Source organism: Pelophylax lessonae (genome assembly GCF_965119305.1).
Source record: "Pelophylax lessonae genome assembly, chromosome: 4".
Classification (NCBI taxonomy): Eukaryota; Metazoa; Chordata; class Amphibia; order Anura; family Ranidae; genus Pelophylax; species Pelophylax lessonae.
In genome coordinates, this window is record NC_138771.1 from 299585019 (window position 1) to 299603550 (window position 18532).

At 42.5% G+C, this 18532-nt stretch overlaps 1 protein-coding gene across 1 annotated transcript in view; it reads left to right on the forward strand.

Annotated features, from left to right (window-relative positions):
• The first annotated feature begins 1120 nt into the window (after positions 1 to 1120).
• The window catches only part of SLC41A2 (solute carrier family 41 member 2), a 156587-nt gene continuing 139175 nt past the window's right edge, over positions 1121 to 18532 (forward strand). Inside the window, exon 1 of the mRNA XM_082253115.1 lies at positions 1121 to 1277. The gene's annotated coding sequence lies outside the window, so the exon portion shown is untranslated. The remainder of the gene's footprint in view (positions 1278 to 18532) is intronic.

Genomic DNA, 18532 nt, shown 5'->3' on the forward strand with positions numbered 1-18532 from the left:
GCCTTGCGGTCAACACTGCTCATACGCAAAGCATTTGGATTGGCTCGGCGGCGGGGGAAGGAGGAGGGGGCCAAACTTCAGAGGGACGGCGCTGTCTCCTGGAAGTGGGGACAGGTACCTGTCAAAAACAGGTACCCGTTCCCCCCTCCCCCCTGAAAGGTGCCAAATGTGGCACCGGAGTGGGGGAGGAAGCAAATGAGGGAAAGTTCCACTTTTGGGTGGAACTCCGCTTTAAAGAGGAGATACGGCCCCCATGAAAAAATTTAAAGTCAGCAGCTACAAATACTGTAGCTGCTGACTTTTAAATAATAGAACTTACCTGTCCAGGGTTCCCGAGATGTTGGCACCCGAAGCTGATTTTCGTATCGGCTCTCAGGTGCTGCCGCCGCCATCCAGGGTAAGGGAACCCCGGCAGTGAGCGTTTCGGCTTCAAAGCTGGTTCCCTACTGCGCATGCGCAAAGCCCGCTGTGCTTTGTTATTGGCCCGACAGCTGAGAAAAAAGGAATGGGCCGAACTTCCGAGGAAGTGGGGAAGGGTACTTGCAAAAACAGGTACCCCTCCCCCCCCCCGAAAGGTGCCAAATGTGTCACCGGAGGGGGGGGGGGGGAAGCATATAAGCGGTAGTTCCACTTGTGGGTGGAACTCCGCTTTAACTTGAAGATCCATAGTGTGCTGGCAAATGTTTACATTGCATCATGTATGTTCCAGTGTCCAGCTGGTGGCTGCTGCAGTGCCCATTTGTTTAAAGCTTATTCCAGGATCGCATGTGATGGGAATATAGATGGGTATTAGTAATCAGAACTCTCAGGATAACGCTGATCTATACCATGGGAGCACCACTAAGGTCCCAGAAACCCATATTACATCGCCAGCATATTATATGTGAAGCGTAGGTTTGGCCTAGAAGCCTCAGTGAAGTGTTGACGTGTCACTCATTCCACTTCTCCTATCTCAGCCACAAGAATCCCGCACAGTGTAAACACAACATCTGACAGATGTGTACAAGTGACGTCAGCATCCTCTGGGCAGCACCGACTCTCATTCGTTAGACGTGGAACAGCCGGTCACCTGGATACAGAAGTCACGCCCTCACGCCTGTGTCTAACGGCGCGTAAGAAGCTGTATCGTGACCTCACATCCCTGTCAGCGTTGTGCCACGCCCACCTGACCGTGCGCCTGCGCAGCTCTGACCCATCAGCTTGGAACCCGGGGGTAACGGAATGACCCGGGGTACTAACTGTACCATGGAGCCGGGACAGGAAGGGACAGCACGCAGGTAATAGCGGTGTACTGGGGAATGGGTGCGGGAGAATAACCTTCTACATAGAGCACTGTAGTCCCTTATACTGTGTGGTATTGCTGGTGTCACCTATGTCCTATATGAGAGATGTGCCAGCCGCCTGGACAGAGGAGGACTCCTATGTTGTCTTATCATATGAGGCCTGTATGTCTGCTAGTGGTGTCCATAGAGCTCCTGCCTGTAGTAATAGAGGTAACTACCAGTGTTGGGGACACAGACTGCTAGCAGGCTCCATCCATAGAAGAGAGTGTGTACTAGGAGAGTGGGATCAGGTCAGAGTAGGGATCACTACTCCTTGCCTGCTGTGGGAGATGAAATGGAAGCCTCTATAACTATGTTTACTGTCACTGTGACTTCTGGGGAGATTGCAGGCATGACACCCATCACAACTTAATGCTACTTCAGGACTGACATCTCTATGGGGGGGCTTCCCTCCTCAATAGCTGGAGAGTGATTGGGCTTTTAAATAAAGCTGGGGAATTAGTGATAGAGGGATAAGAGAGAAGGGAGAAAGAGGTAGAGAAAGTATGGGAGAGATGTAGAAGAGAGGAGAGAAGAAAAAGTGCAGTAGCGGAGAGAAGAGAGCGACAGAGGAGGAGAGCGGCAGAGGAGGAGAAGAGAGTGGCAGAGGAGAAGAGCGGCAGAGGAGCAGAAGAGAGCGGCAGAGGAGGAGAAGAGAGTGGCAGAGGAGAAGAGCGGCAGAGGAGCAGAAGAGAGCGGCAGAGGAGCAGAAGAGAGCGGCAGAGGAGGAGAAGAGAGCGGCAGAGGAGAAGAGTGAGAATGGGAAAGATGTAGAGGAGAGAGAGTAACAGAGAAGATAGAGAGGAAGAGAAATGAGATAGAGAGAAGAGATGAGTGTGACAGAGAAGATGGAGGTAGAGGAGCGAAAAGAGAGAGAGAGAGCGCAAGAGAGAAGAGAGTGGGAGCGATTTAGAGGAGAGATGGAGAGAAGAGATGAGAAAGAGTGACAGAGAAGATAGAATGGTAGAGGAGAGAAGAGTAATGTAAAGGAGAGAAAAGAGAGAGTGACAAAGAAGATAGAGACAGCGGGAGAGAGGAGAGGGGTAGAAGAGAGAGAAAAGGAAAGATGTAGAGGAAAGGAGAGGAGTAAGAAGGCAGGACAGAAGAGAGTGACAAAGAAGATGGAGAGAGGGGTAGAGGCGAGAGAGAGAATGGGAAAGATGTAGAGGAGAAGAGAGTGCCAAAGAAGATAGAGAGAGTGGGAGAGAAGAGAGGGGTAGAGGCGAGAGAGAGAGAATGGGAAAGATGTAGAGGAGAGAAGTAAGAGAACAGTTGAGAAGGAAGATGTAGAGGAGAGAAGGGGGTTGAGGAGAGAGTCGGTGTCACAGTAAAAGAGAGCTAGGTTGAGGCAAGAGAAGAGAAAAAATGAAGTATGTTCAGTACCAAAGAGGTTTGTGTCACGCTCTTAGGAGCAGGACTTAAAGCTGATCAACAACTTTTAGTGCCGGTTCACATTTGTGCGATGTGGGAAGGCTGCGAATATGCTGCATTTTCCCGCACCGCATCCGCACCCCTGGCAGTTCACACTGCCATATGCGATACGCAGGGGGTGTCAATTAAAAGTTATCGACACCCCCACTATGCGATCCGATTCTGCAGCGGATAAAAAAAAGGGTCAGCTGCGTGTTTAGTGTGAATTCAGCCATACAAAGTGTATGGCTGAAATTTGCACCGCACATGAGATCGCATGTAATTTAGGAGCAGTGCTCTCTGAATTTCATGAGATCTCCGTGATCGCACTAATGTAAACCAGGGCTTAGTGAAGTTTACATTGTTCGATTGTAGCAAAACTAAACAAACCGGCATTTCCTTTACTCAACGTTGCAGTGCCTGGGGGTGCTGTATAAATTGTAGTTCTCCTCATCTACATACAATATACCTTGCTGTGTACCTGCAGTGGGATAGGAACTTCCTGTCCTGTTCCCAGGAAAAAATGAGCGGCGCTCAGCCTTTCATAGGAAGCTTTGTAGTCTATGAATGAATGAGTCGGTGATCATGTCATCTCCCCGCCACTAATGAGCAATATAAAACAATGTATATCTCAAATGGACACATTGTGGTTAAAATAAGCCAGAGCTCACACTGTGCAACGCTGTGTTTTACCGTGCAGGATAGTGTGAGCATAGTCTAACTTAGCAAAGTCAATGTTCACTGTACTAAAATAATGTTCACTTAGTAAAGCCCCATACACACGTACTGATTGTCGGCCGAACGATCGGCCGTCTTTTGTCCAGGGCTGTCGTGTCGGCTGAAAACTGCAAAAGACTGCACATGAATTTTGTCGGCCAACAACAGCCGACTGCAGAAGTGATGTCATGTGATGGTTAACTTTCCCTGTGTTTTTTTTCTTTTCTGAGCATGCCCAGTCTTGCTAATCGGCTGTTTGTCGGCCGAATTCTGTACTGACTGGCGAACAATCGGCCGTTCTGGTGTTGGCCAACAAAAATTTTAATGCCTGCACACCCGATTCTGTTCGGCCGAAAATGCGCTGTCGGCTGTCTGAAGCATCATACTAACAAGCCTACAATCGGCCGATCGGTTGTTGGCCGAATATTTACGGCCGACAATCACTACATGTGTACGGGGCTTTAGGTGAAGCTGTGTTTTCCCACCAGCACCCTCTTTATAATGTGGTTGCCGGTGTGCGCTATCAAGTAAACCATGCTGATTGCAGAGCAGTGCACCACATTTTGGTGTGAGCAGGTCCCTAATTCCATTTTCATGTGGAAGGGAAATGCTAAAAACAGCAATTTTGCCTGCACAGGACTGGATGTTTGAAATGAAAACAACTTCAGCTCATTCCTTTGGCTTAGGAAACACTCCCTTTGCAAAGTGAACATAATCTTCTGTGTTTGTGAACTTCACATCTTGCACACACCAGGATGTGTTTATAAACACGGAGGGTTTGAACAAGATCTTGTGACTTATTCGATCTTTATCACATTGACATATGAATAATTGGATGACACAGAGGGAATACATTTGGATGAATCATAATCTAAAGGCTAGTTCACACCAAAACGTAGTGCAGTAAACCTGCGTTTCGTGCACTTTTCCCACACCATCTCCAGTGGATGTCATTATTAAGTTGATGACATCCCAAACGCAAGTCACAGTGCATTTGCCCACACCGGATCACATGGTATAAAAGTACCATACAATGTGGTGGCAGTGTTTTTCCAAAAGTAGTGCATGCATTACTTTTAGTGCAGTGCAATGTCAGCCTATTCAAAATGAATGGGCTGAAATCACACCACGCAGAACTGCATGTGTATCGCACAGGAACGCACAGCCCATTCCTGTGTGAAGCGGTCCTAAAGTACGTTTCAGAAATATAAACCAACACCCTATTTACACCTGTGCCTTGTACACTGTACTCAGTGAGTCACGTGTTTTACTGTGATGATCAGTCTCATAAGATTTTTAGAAAATGTGGTATTTGCCATTGCTGGTCTCTTTCTGAAAATGTTTGTTGCCTGGCTGTCATCGTATACCATTTTCTGGTGAGGTCATTGGGCTGGAAAAAGTACACAGATAAAGATTTCTTACTTTTCCCTGACTTTCCAGATATGCATGCTTGTTACAGATCTGTGCTTTAAAGTTTTACAGATCTCTCTTGATGGGCATCCTTTCATCTTGATGAAGTCTTGTGTTTAGAAGCTTAAATCTGTCTCTTCCTACATGCTTATTGGTTCAAAGTTATAGTGGGTGGCCTCAGTGACCAAAAGAGGTGAGAGGGGGCAGGGTTTAGCTCCTGAGCTGGGCAATATTTAAATATTTTAGGGACCCGTATTTTAGGGTTGTTCATGAAGAGAACGGAAGCATCTGGGTGCATATCTGCTGCAAGCTTACTTCAATGTAAGTAAAGATTTGTTTTCATAGTCCTTGATGGGGTTTTTTTTATATTTACTGGCGCTATCTTATAGTAGTCGTTAGGAATGTGATGACAGAAATCTTCTTTTTTTTTTTTTTTATACCTAGTGACAGCCTTTTATCTTTTCTTTTCCTGCCATCTGTTAATTTTAATGCTTGTGGAATGTTTTATAAAAAATTACCACTGGTCTAGTTTTCCAGTCTGATTGCACAGTGAAATATTTATTATTTGCAGATTTTATTTTTTTTTCCCAAGACTAAGTTCGCCTTTTACTAATAATCGCAGGGCAGTCAAGGGACCCCATTTACAGTGCATAGTGCTTTTGAAAGAAATTGAGCGTTGGAATCTCATATACTCAGGCCAGTGGTGTCTTTTGCAAAGCTTGGTCAAAAAAGCCTCCTGAGTGATTCCTGCATCTGACATAGAAGAAGGGACTGACAGACCATCGTGATCGCCTTCAGCTTTACAGAAATGATTGCTCTCCTTTCTTTACTGACCTGTGCATGCGCTGTGCACTTGTCTTCCTCCGTCAACAGCAGCATTGAGTAGTGATGTAAACTGAGCTCCATTTTCTTGAAAAAGCACTGATTTATAAACTAATACGGCTTTTAGACTGTGCTGAATGTTCACCAACCCCCAACATTGGTGTCAGTGAACGCTATGGTAACCCCCAACATTGGTGTCGGTGGACGCTATGGTAACCCCCAACATTGGTGTCGGTGGACGCTATGGTAACCCCCAACATTGGTGTCGGTGGACGCTATGGTAACCCCCAACATTGGTGTCGGTGGACGCAATGGTAACCCCCAACATTGGTGTCGGTGGACGCAATGGTAACCCCCAACATTGGTGTCGGTGGACGCAATGGTAACCCCCAACATTGGTGTCGGTGGACGCTATGGTAACCCCCAACATTGGTGTCGGTGGACGCTATGGTAACCCCCCAACATTGGTGTCAGTGGACACTATGGTAACCCCCCAACATTGGTGTCAGTGGACACTATGGTAACCTCCAACATTGGTGTCGGTGGACACTATGGTAACCCCCAACATTGGTGTCGGTGGACACTATGGTAACCCCCAACATTGGTGTCGGTGGACACTATGGTAACCCCCAACATTGGTGTCGGTGGATTCTACTATAGATGCACCAAATGGAAATTTTGGTGCCTAAAACCAAAAATGCTGGATGCACTTGACCGAAAACCAAACCGTTTGTAAGAAAAAAATATATATATTTATATATTTTTTATATATATAATTGTATTATATTCTACTTTTTAATTAATATCATGAATTTAAATGAATATAAATTGATTATCAGTTTTTTTGGCACCTTTAGTGCAAGACGCGCTCAAGAAAAGTGTACCCTTTTAATTCTATGTATGTTACTTTTCACACTGGCCTGTTACTCTCCTGTTGTGGTGTTAAAAATCCTGCTTGTTGCATTTTTTGGTTAGTTAAAAAAAACGCACCAGAAACGCACCTCCCAGTTAAAAATGCATTGAAAACACAGCAAGAACACATCCATAACTCACCGTGTTAAGTTTTTGATGCTGTTTTTGAGTCATTGGACCTATGAAAAACAAACCATAAGCACAGTATAATTGTAGAAAAATCACGGCAACATCACATGAGTTTTTGGCGCCATTATTGGCACCTTTTTTCTCCTATTGGTTAAAATTCAATAACACCATTTTCGCCTAATAGGTTTCGGCTACCGAAATTTCGGTCCATCTCTAGACGCTATAATAACCCTCAACATTAGTGTCAGTGACTACAATATTACCCCCAACCCCCCCCCCCCCCATTTGTGTCAGTGGGTACAATAAGAACAGTGGGTGTGATGGAATACTCCCACACTCTGCTTGAGTGCTTCCGTCCGTATACTGTTACCTCCAGTCTTGAACATAGATATCAGATATTATAGCTGCATGACATACAAGACTAGTTGACAAATAGCTTGTATGAGATCTGGAACCCTTTATTTGAAAACTCAGAGAATTTATACTACACAACCAGATGAGGCTGATCACATTATCATATGCAAACGCAACTGTATACAGAAATATGGTTAACATGCTATTTAACTCAGCACCTAACCAGCCTAGGTGGAGTGCACAGAATGCTAGCAGGCAAACAATAGGTGACACAATTAAAAATTTAACCATGGGACAGACAAGCTCAGCAGAAAACACAATAATACCATAATAAACGGACCATATCAGGAGACCACCAGCAACAGACTCTCTGGCTCCTACATTGGAGAACATGAAACGGAGATCAATGTGACCAGCTCTTTCAATGAACATGTATAGTTCAGAATCAAACAAATAAGGAAATACTGTAGTCTTCATATATTTCTTGAGAGATATCATTGATAGATATTACTGTCCCATTTGATGTAATCCAGACCACATTCTCAGTGTCCATTAGGTAGTTGTCCATCATTTTCTCGGTCACCCTGTGCCCCTATTATACACAGTGTGACTTACACATAAGAGGGGCCTGGGGAGCTGAAACAAGAGTTTCCCGTCCTCTGTAAGCTAAGCTGGGTTCCACAAGCCCCCCACTCAAAGTGACTCCCATCACAATAATAGCCCCCAGCTATTGTGGTGTCAGTACTAGTAACCTCCCCCTACATTGGTAGACACTGATAGTGAAATAGTTAGTTTGTTTTCTGACTTCTCGGTAGAGGAAAACCCTGGTGTCTTCCAGTGAACCAGGTGAACAGGTGTCAAGCTGGGCCAAACGAACAATTCCCCTCACTAACATGTGAGGTGCTGGATATGTGGTATAAACTGTATATAGCTGCGGCTACATGCAGCATACCGCACGGTGTTCCAGGTTCGAGGCAAGACTTCCAGTCATACCCAGAACACAATAGTGTTACTGATCAGTGCGCAGCCATCCACGGAAAGCGATGTATTCTAGCATAGAATGAATGCAAAGCTTCCCCTAATTGGTTGAGCCCAAACGGCTGGCTGATAATGTCAAAACCTCTGACTCAGCCAATCAGAGGAAGCTTTGCATTCATTGCTAGAATACATCCCTGAGTGCCAATCAGATAGACTCTAGTGTGTTCCAGGTATGAGACAGAAAAGTTTGGGCTCAAACTCAGAATACTGCGGTATGCTAGTTTATGCTGCACATCGAGCAGCCTCACATTTTAGTGAGGGACATTGTTCGTTTGGGCCAAATAAACAATGTAAAGTGTAGCATAACCTGGAGTTTAGCTTTAGGTTAGGTAATTGATTTCTCGCATAGTGTACCATTGCTATTGGTAAAAACATTTCTCAGGGTGTTAGGCAAGGAAATCCTATTCCAAAAAGTTCTCCATGGAACAAATCCCCGTCCTTTTTTTTTTTCTCCAATCTGCACTAGGTCAACACCTGGCCCTGAGTAATGTCAATTGCCACCGTCGGCCATAGTGATTCTCTTCTTTACTTGATCTCCCAATCCGGATTCTCCATGGCTGTCTGTAACAGCATAAAAGCTCTAGGACTTAGGGAGTTAGGGGCCTATCCTTTTTTGTTTTCCTTACCCTTCTCTAAGCTTGGAAATCTACCCCTAATCATGAGATGAGGCAAGAAAAGTCCACCCTAAGATATTCTATGTGGGCTGCATTATGGCTTTCTTCAGCCTATTATCGCGTCTGGGAAGTGCGAGGCAAAGAAATTCAATCTCAAGTAGTTTTCTGTTGGACAAAGCTTTTGGTTTTTGTTTTTTTCGCAAGTCTAGATTGGATAAACCTTTTGGACCGTTAGTTGCTGTTGGGCATCAGTCCTTGACTCTGGCACTGGTATTCCATAGGCCACTTATTATTATTATTATTCCTGAATAAGCTATTGTAATGAGTTTTTCTTACATCAGGGGTGTCCAAACTATGGCCCTCCAACTTGTTCAGGAACTACAATTCCCATGAGGCATTGCAAATCTCTAACATTCACAGACATAACTAGGCATGATGGGAATTGTAGTTCCTGAACAGCTGTAGGGCCATAGTTTGGACACCCCTGGCTTACATAGTTCCGCTGGTCCATCCAGCTGTGAATTTGTGGGATCTTTCTGATTTTATTTGATCTTTACTTTTGATTATACAGAGAGAAAATATACTAACCCCCGTATCAGTGGGTGGGATTTTAGAGCCAACTTTAGAAAACAAAATAAAAATTTATTTATAAATGTAACTTCATTACATCCATTTAAAAGTAGCAGGTTATACAAATGGATAAAAAACATGAACGGCTGAAATTGCATGAGACTTTCACCTAGCTTTAGTGACCGTATCGCCTCTCCATCCCTGTGATGGAGAGGAGATACTGTGTTTTTAAACATTTATACTACCAATTACATTTTTTACATAATTTTCTCTTTTCGGTAAAGAAAAAAGTTGCAATAGTGCTGCCCAATCGTGAACAATCAATTAATCATTCAATCAACTGAAAAAACAAAAAATAGTGACTTCTATAAATATTGGGTAACAAACTCATGTGCTATAAAATTGCTATAAACGTTGATCCATTGAAAAATACATAAACACGTATTCGGTATATAAAGTCCCAACAGTCCAGACCTAAAGGGCTCTAGTGCATCCTGATATTTTAACGTGTGCTCCACCATATAACGAGTGCTCCATCACCAGGTGAAATAATTGCTCACCCCAGGACATCACCCCCAAAAGGGCCAACACAGAATACTGGTAATCAATCCTGTATACCAGATAGTGGGTCCTCTGCTCACTTCCTCCTCTGATGATAGAACTTCCCAAGCTGGGATGACTCCACGGAACTCTCAGAATAACGAAAACCATCTCCAATAGTGCATTATTGTTAAATAAGAGAATACCAGCTAAGCTTAAGGAAATGCACTCCCATGTATTCAGTTAAAAACAAGCAATATGATAGAACAGAGTACCAGGGTCTCACAGCTTTCAGATGAGGCAATGATACACGCCTCCTGGCTTCCCCTTTACGGGTTATACCACTCTCCCACATGGCTTCTTCAGAAGCAGAAGAAGCCACAATTTTAACTGAATAAGTCTTTTTTTTTTTTTTTTATTGAATAGCATGAGTATAAGGCTGGCCATACACTATACAATTTTCTTATTCAATTTCCTTTAGATTTACCTTAAACTATGTAGTACAAGGGCCTGCCTGATTGCATACAAATTGAAAGTTTGTAGGTTTGACCCTATATTACATGGTTTTGGTAAATCTAAAGGAAAGTTGAACAAGAAAATTGTATAGTGTATGGCCAGCCTAAGGCCTCTTTCACATGGAGCGGACCGTATTGCGATCCGCTCTGGCACTTTTTTTTTTTTTTTTTTTTATGGACACGGATGACACTTGTGTTATCCGGTCCATATGTCCGCATATCATCCCATCCGTTTGCGGATGATATACTGACATAATGTATGTCTATGGGATTGCGGATGTCAGCGGATGACACCACTGACATCCGATTTTGCGTCCTTTCCGTTTTTTAAACGGAAGAAAGATAGGGTTCTGTTGTTACGTTCCAAAAAATGGAACAGAACTGAAAGGACGCCAATCGGATGTCAGCGGATGGTCATCCGTTGACATACGCAATCCCGTTGACATGCATTATGTCCGTATATCACCCGCAAACGGATGGGGTGATATACGGACATACGGAACGCCCGTGTGAAAGAGGCCTTAGAACCTGTCAGGTTTTACTGCTACCTGGGTCTCTGTTGGAGCTTTTTCCTTGTTTTGGAGACAACCTTTTACCTGTCAGAATGTGAAGGTTAATGCGTATCTGTTGTCAAAATGTAATGAAATGATGTACAGGTACGTGTTTTTGAGCAGCAGAGCCGACTTGCCGCAGTAAAAGTATGTTAGACAGTTGGCAAGTGGTTTTTAATGTGTACATTTGGACACTATAGTATAGTTGTTTTTTTTTTTTTTTTTCCAAACGTTGCACTTTTTATTTTAGATTTTCCAAAAAAGTTTGGGCTCACCTTATTCACCTTTTTAGTGCCTGCAGCTGCTTTATCTTAACAAAGCGCCAATTTTATTGTCCATAGAAATGCATGGAAACCCTTGAATTGTTTTTGACCATTTTAGCACATTTTGTCACGTGTTTTTTGAGTGTTTTTCTGCTCAAATGCAATAATTTAATAAAAATAACCATTAACCCCTTACAAAAAGGTAAAAAATGGAAAAAATAATAAACAAATTAATGAGTATGAAAAAGCCCCCCAAAAAAACCTCAAACAGGACGCTCAGGTGTTAATGTAGCCTTAATTCTTCTCCACGCTATCAAAATTTTTGGGATTGGCAAATATTTTAACAGTTCTATAAGCTGTAAATAAGCAGAAAACAAACGTAAGTTGATCACTAGGCAATCCGAATCATTGGGATTAATCTCAGTAATCAAACCTAGTCAGTAGACAGTCTACAATCTGTAAATAAAATGTTGGTTCTCTTAATGCCAAGGAAGAGTTGAGACAAATTAATGGCTACAGAGGGCTGAAGAATTCATAAAGTTTAGTTTTGAAAAGCGTTTGTCAGTTCTTTTCATCAGTCCAGTCATGTTTTAAAAAAGAAAAAAAAAATTGGATGAAGTTTACATCAGTTTTGCCATACGTTTTTCACCCTATATTATTATTATTATATATTTTTTTTATTTTACATCCTCCAGCTAGAGTCCTTAATCACTTGGGTCCCGGAGTCCTTTTTTTTTTTTTTCATGCAAAAACAGACTGTTTGTCCATTTTACATTTTTCATCCGATCTGTTTTTGTTTTTTTAGCAGACGAAAAATAGGGCTTTGATCCATTCCAAAAAGCAGATGTTGACCGAAGCGAATGTAGGTGGAGGATCATCTATTTACATCCGTTTTTCCATAGAGATACATTGATGTCTGTAAATAAAAAAAGGACAAACGGTCCACATGTGTGAAAGGGGCCCTACTTTTCCAGGGTCAGATGGTCTTTAGGATAGAAAGTGATGGAAATCTTTCCAACGGGGACACAAACCGCAATTAAAAAAAGCTTTTTTTGTAAATTGGGAAAGGTTCACATCCCTGTCAGGTTTATATTGCTGTTGAAGCTTGACTCCAGCCATGCCATCAGGTTTGCACAGGCTCTTCTCCTGTACTGAAATAGCTTACTCTGATTTCTACCATACACTGTGAGCTTCTCACAGTGTGCATTATCAGCTGTGGCAAGTCAGAGTCCACCTCATTTCCTGAGAGCACCAGTCATTTTGAGAAGAAGCAGAGGACAACTGTTTGACCAAACAAAGAAGTGCGCTAAAAAAAAAAGAAAATTTGATTTGAAGCGGAAGACATGGGAATGTTGAAACCCTAATAAAGACTGCAGTAATGTCAGTATACAGGAACTGGAAAACTAGATAATTTGTTCTAGAAATTAGTAGTTGTACCAAATTTATTCTCGGTTCAGAGGATAAAAAATAGATATGGATAAATTGAAATCTGAAGTTGTTCATGGAACCTCAACCATCTTTGTTTCTAGGCAGGGTGGATTTGATTTAAATCAAGTTGATTTAAATCACAAATTAAATCGCTAATAAAAAGGCTTGATTTAAATCATAATTTTTAAAGAACAAATGCCATCTCTGTCCCACAATGGCTCCTCTTCTGACCCACTGTTTACTCACCGACAGTCCCATTCACTTTAATGGGATGGCTGGTGATGGGGCAGTGACAAGGTGAGGGACGTGGCGGCAGCAGGTGATTGGATGCCCGCTAACAGGCGCTGCCATGATGGATCTGAAATGACAGATGCTCTTTAACTGTTGCTGGTAGTTATTATATAGTATTTATATAGCGCCGACAGTTTACACAGCACTTTACAACTTGAGGGTAGACAGTACAAATACAATATAATTTAATATAGTAGGAATCAGAGGACCCTGTTTGTTAGAGCTTACAATCTAAGAGAGTGTGAAATTGTGTGAATACATCAACAGTGCATGTTATCTTATACAGAGCTTGGATTTATTGATTCATATTGCAGAATATACAACCTCATGCTACAAAACTAAGCTCCGTTTCATGCTAAATAAAACTAAATTAATAATGTATTTTAAATAGAAAACTATCTTTGGATAGATTTTTACTCCAAAAGCATTTTATTAACATAAATTTGACTTAAATCAAAAAAAATCTATTTTTTTTCCTTTAACCACTTGCCGACCGCCCGCTTTTTACTGCGGCAGGGCGGCTCGGCTGCGTCCAGTCACGTAGGCATGCATTTAACCCATTTAACATTTACATTTAACCCCTGTTATCACCCCCAGTATTAACCCCTTCCCTGCCAGTGTCATTTGTACAGTAACAGTGCATATTATTTAGCACTGATTACTGTATTAGTGTCACTGGTCCCCAGAAAGTGTCAAAAATGTAAATTAGGGGTCCGATCTGTACGCCGCAATCCTGCTAAAAATTACAGATCGCCGCCATTACTAATAAAAAATAAATAAAAAAAAAAAGTCCTTATTGCACTTTATGAACTTTTTATTTGAAACCATGGCATATATAGCCTTATGAATTTTATTGCACTTTATGAGATACTTAATTATCAAGATTGCACTGCACTTTGATATTTAGATTGCTTTTGAAGGATTTTTTAGATTGCCTTTAGTGCTTAGCTGCTTATCTTTTTTGCAACCGGTTAGAGTTCAGCGCTGAATACCCTTCTTTTTTCATAAAGTGGATGTATACCTAAAATGTTTTTCTCTCATTTTGAATATACAATGGCAAGAAAAAGTATGTGAGCCCCTGGGAATGAACTGGTTTTCTGTGGTCATTTGCCATAAAAGGTGAATGTTTAACCGCTTCCATACAGAGCAGTTAGACACCCTTCCTGCCCAGACCAATTTTCAGCTTTCAGCACTCTCACACTTTGAATGACAATTGCTCAGTCATGCTACACTGTAACCAAACAAAATTTTTATCATTTTTTTCACACAAATAGAGCTTTCTTTTGGTGGTATTTGATCACAACTGGGGTTTTTTTTTTTTTCGTGATATATGCAAAAAAAGAGCAAAAATTTTGAAAAAAAAACACTTTTTTTTAGTTTCAATTATGAAATTTTGCAAAAAATAAATTTTTCTTCATACATTTGGGCCAAAATGTATACTGCTACATGTCTCTGGTAAAATTAACCCAAATTAGTGTATATTATTTAGTCTGTGTGAAAGTTATTGAGTCTAGAAGCTATGGTACCAATTACTGAAAATTGATCACACCAGATGTACTGACGGCCTATCTCCTTTCTTGAGGCCCTGAAATGTCAGGACAGTACAAATACCGACCAAATGACCCCTTTTTGTAAAGTAGACAGTCCAAGGTATTTAGTAAGAGGCATGGTGAGTTTTTTGAAGTTGTAATTTTTTCCCACAATTCTTGGGAAAATGAAGAAAAAAATTTTTTTTTCTTTTTTTTCCCACAAAGTTGTCAATTTATAAGCTATTTCTAACACATAGCATGTACACAGCAAAAATTACACCCAAAAATACATTCTGCTACTCCTTCCGAGTATGGCGATACCACATGTGTGAGACTTTTACACAGCCTTGCCACAAAAAGAGACTTCACGTCCAAGAAGCACATTCAGGCGTTCTAGAAGCATAAATACACATAAAACTTTCTTACTACCTATCACACTTTTCAAGGCCCTAGAGCACCAATACAATGGAAAAGTCCACAAAATGACCCCATTTTTGAAAGCAAACACTCCCAACGTATATTCTATGAGGCATTATGGGTCATTTGAACATATCATTTTTTTCCACAGGTTTTTGGAAAATGTGGGAAAAAAATGAAAACTTTTTTTTTTTTTTACACAAAGTTGTCAATTTATAGGATATTCCTAACACATAGCATGTACACAGCAAAAATGACACCCCAAAATACATTCTGCCACTCCTCCTGAGTATGGCAATACCACATGTGTGAGACTTTTTCACAGCCTAGCCATATAGAGGGGCCTAACATCCAAGGAGCATCATCATGCATCCTAGCCACTTGCCTAGGCCTATTTTTGACATTTGGTGTTTACAAGCTAAAATCAGTTGTTTTGCTAGAAAACTGGTTAGAACCCCCAAACATTATATATTTTTTTTTAGCAGAGACCCTAGAGAATAAAATGGAGATTATTGCAATATTTTTTATCTCACCGTATTTGCGTAGCGGTCTTCCAAACGCAATTTTTTTGGAAAAAAAAATCACTTTTTTTAAATAAAAAATAAGAAACCAGTAAAGTTAGCCCAATTTTTTTCCATAATGTGAAAGATAATGTTACGCCGAGTAAATAGATACCCAACATGCCATGTTTCAAAATTGCGCACGCTCACGGAATGGTGACAAACTTTGGTACTTAAAAATCCCCATAGGCGACAATTTAAAAATTTCTACAGGTTGCCATCTTTGAGTTACAGAGGAGGTCTAGGGCTCAAATTATTCCCCTTGCTCTAACGATCGCGGCGATACCTCACATGTGTGGTTTGAACACCGTTTACATATGTGGGCTGGGTTTCTGTATGCATTCGCTTCTGCGCGCGAGCTAACGGGGACAGGGCGCTTTAATTTTTTTTTTTTTTTTACTATTTATTTTATTTATTATTTTTTATTTTTACACCGTTTAAAAAAAAATAAAAAATTGATCATTTTTATTTCTATTAAAAGAAATGTAAATATTCCTCGTAATAGAAATAGGCACGACAGGACCTCTTTTTTGTGAGATCTGGGGTCAAAAAGTCCTCAGATCTCACAAGTACACTAAAAGATAGAAAAAAAATAAATAAATAAATAATTATAATATAAAATGAAAAAAAAAAAAAAAGGACCTTTAAACCGGTTGCTAGGCAACAACATTTTCCGTAGCTCCGATCCTCCAAGACCATAGAGTCAAGTGAGGGCAAGCTTGCCCTCACTCGACATCCTGTCTGTGAGGATTCGGGACCGGATCGTCTTCCCCGCTGCCGGCGGGTCCGGTAAGCGGGGAAAAGGACCGGAACGCGTCGGGAGGGGCGCCTCTTCCGCCATCCCGGAAGGGTGATCCCACGGCGAATCCGCCGCTGGGATCACCCTTATCGGAAAGCCAACCGTCCACCGTTTAAAAAAATACCAGGGTTATGGCAGCTATCTGCTGCCATAACACCGGTATTTAGGTTTAAACGGAGGACGTATATAAACCTTTTTGGACTTGGACATGGTGGCTGTATGAAGGGTGACAGGTACTCGGGTACCCTGTTGGGCAGGTGACAGGTACTCTGGTACTGATGAGCAGGTGGCAGGTACTCGGGTACTCCAATAGGCAGGTGACAGGTACTCGGGTACTCTGATGGGCAGGTGACAGGCAGGTGATAGGTACTGATGAGTAGTACTCACTGACTGATAGGTGATACTGTACTGATGGGTACTGATGATCAGTACTGATACATGATAGGTACTGATGAGTAGTGATGGGTACTGATGAGCAGGCGGCAAGTACTTGGGTACTTCAGGCGTCAGGTACTCTGATGAGCAGGTGGAAGGTACTCGGGTACTCTGATGGGTAGGTGACAGGTACTCAGGTACTCTGATGACGGGTACTCCGTTGACAGGTACTCAAAGTACCCGAGTACCTGTCATCAGAGTACCCGAGTACCCGTCATCAGAGTACCTGTCATCAGAGTACCCGAGTACCTGTCATCAGAGTACCCGAATACCTGTCACCAGCCCATCAGAGTACCCAAGTACCTGTCATCTGAGTACCCGATGGGCTGGTGACAGGTACTCGGGTACTTTGATGGGCTAGTGACAGGTGCTCTTTATCGGGGGGTGGGGCAATCAGTGTGTTTAGGGTGCACTGTAGTTGGTAACTAGCTGTTACCACAATCTCCTCCTCACACAGGATCAGTGTGTGAGGAGGAGAACACGGTGACAGCTAGTTACCGTGTTCTCTGTTGACATTTGTGACCGGCTGTGATTGGACACAGCCGGTCACGTGGTAAAGAGCCAATTTCATTGGCTCTTTACCTAGATCGGGGATCGACTCTGTCAGAGGGACGAGCCTCATCCCCGATCGCTGCTCTGCGCGCCCCCGGGGGCGCGCATTGCAGAGAGAACGAGCGGCTCGTGCTGGAGCCGCTCATGTGATCGGCTGTGATTGACACAGCCGATCACGTGGTAAACAGCCAATTTCTATTGGCTGTTTACCTTGATCAGGGATGGGCTATGTCCGAGGGACGAGCCTCATCCCTGATCGCGCCGCTGCGCGCCGCCGGGGGCGCGCAGTAGCAGCTAGAACGGGCTGACGTCATATGACGGCGGCCCGGATCTAGACAACCACTTTGCCGACGTCATTTTACATGACTCGGTATGGAAGTGGTTAATGGGGGTGTTCAAGTAATGTATGGGGGAGAGTGTTGCAGAAGTCAGAGCCAAGGAGGATGGGTGAAAGTGAGAGATGGACAGCCTATGGAAAAACAACTGAAGTCTGCACTCAGCACCCCTGATCCATACACTCTGTACATCGCACTCCTGAACTCTACACTCTGTACTCTGACTTGGATCAGATCACATTTTATGGCAGAAAGCCAAGTAATTCCAGGGGGTTCACATACTTTTTCTTGCCACTGTAGTAAGGAGTAACAGTCTTCCAAAGAGGACTCTGCTCCTCATGTCTAAGAGGGGAATTCCCCTCATTTTGGAGAGATTTCCCGTCCCTTTCCTGTTGCGTGTTTAGGTCAGTAAGTGGAGGGAAAGCTACTCAAGGGGGCAAAGGCAGTAAAACTAAGCTAACAGGGTATACGTCCTTCCCTAATCTATTTAAAAAAATAAAAATAAAGATATCCTGGATATGCATACACTTGAAATCAAGCAGGATACGTTATCACCAAATCTTGATAATAAACAGGTAAGTTGTGATAGACCTTAAAATAAGCAAGATCATTGAAGGAATAAGGCTGATAAATTTCACAAATGTTTGAACCCGTTTAAAAAAGTGAAGTTAGTGCAACCACGGTCTATTGTGGTTTGTCTTCTCAATCGAGGTCATAGTTCATTCTTACTTTTACAATGTAAAGGGATGAGCACTAGAGGGAACCGGGGCAAACGACAGGGATATAAAATTGAAAGAGATATAAAACGTAGAACGGAGAAGACAGCTGAAAATATGTTAATAGGCCTGATGGGTTTTCTGTTCCATTTTAAGTGCTAGTTCACATTAGTGCAATGCAGGAACACTTTGAATCCACTGCGGGTTCCTGCATCGCCCTCGACTCGCAGGCAGTTCACACTGCCATATGCAAGCTGCTGGAAGTGTCACTACAAAGGTAATGACACCCTCAGATTAGTTTGC